Consider the following 7,347-nt stretch of genomic DNA (forward strand, 5'->3'; position numbering starts at 1 on the left):
TAAGTCATGGTTGCGGCAAGCTCCTGAGCGTCTCTTACCCAAAGCACCAAAACAGCCTGAAAAAGACTAAGTGAATCAAGACGCAAGTGGCGAAGTTCATTGTGCATCATGAGGGCAGGACATACTTTTCATTAGAAGCAAAAACAGTAATTTTTTGTCTAGTCTTGTTTGCTAGTGTATCATTGTACATTTTTGTCTCGCCTACTGTTTTTGCCGGTGCTGCGTGAGCATTATTTTCTTTGCATTTTACTTTACGTGACATTTTCCAGAAGAGTGGGTAGTGTATGCATTTCCACTGCATTGCAAGTTTCTCTATTTCAGTTTCAGTTTACATGGTATTGTTCTACATGTATGCAAGCCGGTGATGCCTTGTTTGTTGTTTCAAAGGTTACAAGCGAAATCATTGAGAGTGAAGCATTATATGGAATTTATATTCTGTGACCTCATTTCACTCTTGCAGCACTTTTTTTTTTGGCTAGCGCTGTGAACAGTCATCTGTTACCTTTGTTTGAATTTGTGCTAAGTTGTTTGCACCTATTGAACTGCTTGACTGATATGCATCTTTTGTACCTGAATTTGTTAGGCTCGCACGCTTTTTGTTAGGTGACCAGCATTGCGCTTTGGCACTTGTAATGCTTCAGTGCTCGAAACAGATCTCTATGCTGTGAATTAAGCTTTGGTACTAGAAATCAATACAGCTGCATGTGGAAATGTTTATTCTCTTAATACAAGTGTGGCTCGCCTTTGGAATCTGTTTTTCATGGGCGCAAGCTATATATTCATTGGAGCGCGTCAATACTGCAACATCTGTGCCCCACAGATTCGCCAGATAGCCGCAGTGTTTACACCAACTGCACAGTGCAGCTCGGATCTGAATTATTTGACGATCACAACCCAGGGGCAAACCTACTGATTAGCTCCGCTCCTGTTTATATGTCCCTGGTCAGGCCCTACCAGTAGCAGTGGGACTAATCGATCGGTTTGTGACTGGTTTCGGGAAGTGATTATTGCCCAATTATGCCCAAGCCGAAATGAAATTGAACATCACACAGGCAATTATTTATTCACACCAAAAAAATCAACACACTAACTGTGAAATGACTACAGTGAAATGCCGTGCGGCATTAGCCGCTTTTGCATGTTGGTAATGTGGCCTGGCGGACACAAATTGGCCTAATAATTGTTCCTGTAAATTCAGTAACTAACTAAAATTCATTAAATAACTTTTTATTGGCTGAAGTTAGCGTAGAAACCTATACCGAGAACTTGGAGCAGTTGCTTTTTGGGGCCAATAACAAATTAAATAATTTTATTTAATAACTTAATATACAGAGGCAATTATTACCACAATTTGTGTCCGCCTGGTGACATTGCCAACGTGCAAAAACAGCATTAGCTTACGGCGATTCACATTTAAAAAAAAATGTCCGTAAAGCCTAATTTTGAACACGCTTTATAAATTTATTTACGCTTAATTTACGAGTACTTGAGCTTTCTTGTTGAAGAAAGCAACAATATAGACAAGCTTCACTTCGGAACAGAACGTCCAGCTTGTTTTGAGGCTGCTGAGGCTGCTCTTCTTTGAGCTGACCTGTTGAAGAAACCAAAAATATAGACAAGCTTCAATTCAGAATTGAATGATAAGGGCAGAGGAGCAGGTGCTAAGCCTAAAAGAGGTTAATTCGGTGCTATTAATAATGTATTGTATGTGAGAAGAGTTGTCTACACAGCGCGACAGTGTGAGCTCATTCCCCCTATCCTGACAAAAAAAGGCCCCACTGCACTCCAGCACGGCATGCCTCAACACAGATCTTGACGCATGGACTGATGAACAACACAACAAAAAGATTGTGTCAGATCTGTGCGCGCCAGGCAAAAGTTTGTTGAAGAAAACTGTGCGAACGAGACACGGACGTAGAAGAAGCAGACTCCCGCAAACTTACATCCATTAGTTTTGGTTTCGAATTGATGGATTGCCTATTTGCTTGCTTGTGTTTACGTGCACTTGTTGATCGGCTGTTTATGTCACGTGTTTGTTGTTTATAAATACTTGTGCTCGTCCAATAAATTGCGTCTTTGGTCCGAATGTATAGTTCGTGTCTCTTCGTACGGCCGCCTCGGCAGATAATACATTCTCGAAGAGCAGACATTCGGCCAAATACAGCCCTACGAAACATGTCGAAAATTAGTCGATATCCCCTCTCTTCAGTGGCGCCACCAGTGTTAGCGCGCGTGCACGAGCGAGTGGCTTCGGAGCAGACGTGAAGAGGCGCGCATGCTTTATGGCCTGTCGGCTGTTCTGGCGTGGTTCGTGGCACTCCTGTAGTCTGCGACAGTGCCAAGGTGAGAAACGTTTACTTTTTACCAAACTACGCTGCATTTCAAGCAGTTTCGCTGAGCACGCCGGCCGGCACAATATGGCGGTGGTGAAAAGCACGCCTACCTCACACTGCTCTCGCAATGGCGCAAGCCATGGCGTCAGTCGGTGCGCAGTTATCAAAGGGTGCGCCCCTATGTCCCCTATGCACTGTGCCTAGCGGTTAGTTTCGCATGGTTGTGCGTTGAGTTTTACGGGACGCGAAGTTTTTTGTGGCGCCTAACAATACACAACTTCTTTTAAGTGACATTTTTTGATGGTCGGCAGACGTCAGAAACGAGCGTTCTCGCGTTATTATTACGTGCGCGTAATTATGAAGACTGCCGGAAAAATAAGTCAACCAGCAAAAACAAAAAATATAACTTCTGCTTTCAAGACTCCGTCATATGTCCCAGTGAAAACGCACATTACAACCGCGTTGTATAATACGACTAGAGGAAACAAGTAAACTGGTAAGAAAACAAGGACCTGGTGCGCCATAAGTTGTCTTCTACGCTTCTGAAGACATCCAAATTGCATCAGCGCATTTTTTCTCAGTGCTCCAACACTGTGAGGGACTGGTTGGGAGCCCGCGTTCTGCCGAAACGGTGCCGAACATTTTTCGAACAGGACGCGCAGTTGGCCGTGGATTAGGACTTAGAGCTACTGTGGGACAGAGAGTAATGTCGGGGAACGAAGGGATGCTTGTAAATCATTGGGAGATATATTGTATAATATTATTGTGTGTGGTGCATAAATGTTCCGCATGCCAGGTTCGTAAACGCTTGTTTTCCTCGTTTCTAATTTCGCCGCTTTCGCGTGTTCGCACAGTTTTTGTTTAAGGTTTATCAGAATGGCACCTGCTCGTAAATTACATATTTCAGCTGACGGTGCACGGTGGTTGCGACAGCCACTGCTGTGTGCCGTGTGACGTGCAAGAAACGCGTAATGAGCTTAGCGATGTGCACTGGCGATGGTTGCTGTATCGGTTTTGGGCATATGTGTAGCAGAATAAATATTCACTTCACAAAGGATCTGGTGTCGCTTCTGGACTGGCACTGTTTGACGAAGGCCGTGGCGGAGCTGCGTTGATAGCCGGTCAAGGGCGCCTGGAATGTGATTTTCCATCTTTCTGGACTGACAGGGCAGATAACAGTAGGAGCCCATGCTGAACTGATAAAATGCGCCACGAGGTCGCGACAGGCCGCAGCCGACGCTGACATTCAAACTGACATTCCTGACTTCCAAAGCACATTGGAACTGTAATGGCTAACACACTCACATTAACATTTTTCACTAACGTGAGGTATCGCGTTGCTTTTTAATGCAATTCAGATCCCACTGGCGGCATGTTTTTCTTTCTGCTGCTTTGTAAGTAATTTTCTTTAAGCGACAGATTTATCGAAGTGTTATTCTCAGCACTGCAAATAATAATATTAAAGACAGAAACATTCCCCGATGCACCTTTATTACGGTGACTGTTGGAATCCTACACACACACACACACACACACACACACACACACACACACACACACACACACACACACACACACACACACACACACACACACACACACACACACACACACACACACACACACACACACACACACACACACACACACACACACACACACACACACACACACACACACACACACACACACACACACACACACACACACACACACACACACACACACACACACACACACACACACACACACACACACACACACACACACACACGCGCGCACGCACACGCACACGCACACGCACACGCACACGCACACGCACACACACACACACACACACACACACACACACACACACGCGCGCGCGCGCGCGCGCGCACGCGCGATACGATTTCCGGGGCATAGCCCGTATAGGCTGCATTTGGATATGCACGGAGGCATTTCAAAGCTAGCTAGCCCCCGCATTAAAGTGTGCACAGCCTGTCTTTGTCGGAAGAAATCCGAAAGTTTCATCTGTGAATCGCAGAGAATAGAACTGAAGCTGAAGTTCACGCCAATTAAGGGTCTGCTGGTACGTGAACTGGAAGTACTCGTTTCCTGTCACACAGTTCGCAGGAAAAACAAAATTTAAGTCAATGCTGCTTCGATGCTGGACACGTTGCTCTAAGCGCGCCGCGCTGATATCGCAATAGGGACTTGATGTTGTCACCTTTTGTGGCTTTTCCGGGAAGTCCGAGGTTCTGCGTATATACTCTTCGCTTCGCCAAAGTCGTCCATTGTTTCAGCACCTTGTTTTACCTCATAGATATGCTGTTTTACCTTAGGCAAACGTGAACGTGAGAATCACTCATGCGCCACATAGCTTGTTCAGCGCTTGTTGTCACCGCTTGATCGTGTCATACTTTCGTCTTTCTTCCCGACTTTAGTGCGCTTTCAGTAAAAATTAAAAATAAAAGACTCACATTAAAGCTAGAGTACACTGCGGATAGCTAGGAACCGACGCTGGCAACGCCTGCCCACCATATCCACAAGGGCTACAGCAAACGAAATTGCGAAAATCATTTTTGAAATAGCCTTCTTGGTATTTTGACAGAGTGGAAACAATGAGCGTTGGAACGGCACCTATGAAAGACCACATTTAGGCGCTGAAGCGCAGAAAATGTTTATTCTGCATTATATGGGCAGTCCAATACAACTATAGGTATACGTGTAACCCACGAATTAGATATGATGATGGAATGCGAATGCGGCAAACGCGATACGCGCCAGGTATATGATATTCTATTCGGAGTGATGTACCGTCCATCATCAGTATTTGAAAGCGACAGGTGCAACAGGCAGTGCCGAAAGGAAGATGAAGACGAGCGCGACGCGAGGCACGTACACGCGCCGTACCTAAACGGTCACCAAGGCCCTTTTGCACGCCTTCCTTGATGCAGCCGGTGGTTTATCTTGGTCTTCGTTCGACTTGAAGTTCGGCATCCTGATGGCAGCTGCCCCGACTAAGCCGACGACGCCCTCTGTGTGTTTACCGGGACCCTTGGTGCCACCGCTACTTCTACGAGGTAGTCATGACGCCTCCAACTGGACAGCTGTACGATTCCAAAGGCGCCCCCATCACCCGCCCCACTGACATCCATACGTGGTCCGTTGTGCAGCTGGTGCAAGCAGAGGGCGCAGCGCCCTCCTCTGCGCCTTCATCGCGGTCCATCATCATCGAGCGTGACGAACGCGTATGTACGGGGCTGTGCTTTAGTTTTTACAGCGCGGCTGTTAATGGCCTGTTTGGCGGATAAGCGGCGGTGATGCCTTCCTCCTCGTTCTCGCACGGTTACATCATCACCGCCACCGATGCTCAACCCGAAAACGGGCCGTTAACAGGATCCCGGGTGTCTTCCTCAAAAAGCGTCCTTGTGGCGGGACGGGTGGAGTCTTCGCGTGATCCGTGCTCCACCGCGGGGCAGCATACCGCTTTGGTGCCTGTCCACTCTGCTGTGCGCCGCCGCCGCGAGGACATTTTGCCGCGAGTAATGGGCACGGCCCTTGTGTGAGCATGTCAGAAAACACCCCTCGCCCAATGCGCTGAATTTGGCACCGCCGAATATGGTAATAGACCTTGGAGTTATTTTACTGTTGAAAACAATGTGCTGAATGTTGTTAACACGGGCATGTGGGCTATAGTTGGTGACTGACCGCGCAAAAAAAAGGCGGGAAGAAACGGACCGGACAAGAGACGTACCCACCACGCTCTCCAATGAAGTGCACACGTTGTCCGTGGGGCAGATTGTCCCCAGTTCAAGTTTGCGCTTTGTCTCGTCCTTTCTGCTGGGCTCTGTCCACGATTATTTGGGCAGCCGCAAAATTCATAGCACACAAAACAAATTACTCTGGCCCATAATTAGTACTGCAGAACATAGATACAATGTACGATGTTTCAAGAAGAGTCAGCAGACTTTTATAGTATGTTTACTCACTCACTCACACTTCTTGAAACATCGTACATCGCATCTATGTTCCGCTCCACAAATAATGGGACGAAGTAATTTGCTTTGTGTCTACGCCCAACGAAAGATGGCGTATACTTCATGAAATTACAGCGCCTGTGAACAGGCACCTCACAAGTATATCTGACCGCCAGTGGTTGGATACATATCCAAGCTGTGTTCTACTTTTGTATATCGCTTTATACTGTCCTATTATTAGTACTGCAAAACATAGATCCCATGTATGATGTTTCAAGACGTGAGCACATAACTTCAGTTCTTATGAGATATTAAGGGTGGTATTTAGTTATGAATGTAAAGTGACCCGTGCATAGCGTATGGGGATTTTTTGGATTTATTTTTATCGGTCACACTTTTCATTTAACCTACGAAAGTTGGATGAAGGTGGTTTGCTACTCTTATTCTTCCGCTTTTATTGACACCAGAAAACTGGTCAAAGATACCAGTCACCTGCGGTTTGCGCTTTTCGCTTTTCATAAAGCTTGTCGGTGCCTTCAGCTCTCTCGCTATGATGGTCTTCTCTTCACGTATATAGAAGACGTTGATGCTCCATTTAGTTGTCTAACTAGTGCATGCGAACATGGACGCAGGGCCAGCGCGAACGACCTAGCAAGGGACGCCGGATTTCGTGGAGTGCCCTGGAAGTGCCGGATTTGGACACAAAGGCTGGATCTGCCGGAGTGAGAGACCCAACCAGGAGGAGGCGGTTGGTCTTCAGCTGGTTGTGGCGCATCCTGTACGTTACTGTCTCCCTTTTGGTGGAAATGGCGGCCGCTGTCCTCTTCCGCCTAGAGGGCTCCACGGACGAAACATCACGCCGCACCACTAGCAGCTCGATATTCGAGGGGGAGCTCGTTACCCCGCCTGGCCCGATCCTCCAACCATTCTTCGGAGGCGACACGCCGTCGTCTCCCGCGGTCTCTCTGTATAGAGCCCGAACTGAAGGCCGCTTCATGGGCGATGTTGTCGACGATCCTGTCACCACGGCCGCGAGTCTGTACCAGAACGCT

The sequence above is a fragment of the Amblyomma americanum genome, chromosome 3 (genome assembly GCF_052857255.1).
Source record: "Amblyomma americanum isolate KBUSLIRL-KWMA chromosome 3, ASM5285725v1, whole genome shotgun sequence".
NCBI lineage: Eukaryota > Metazoa > Arthropoda > Arachnida > Ixodida > Ixodidae > Amblyomma > Amblyomma americanum.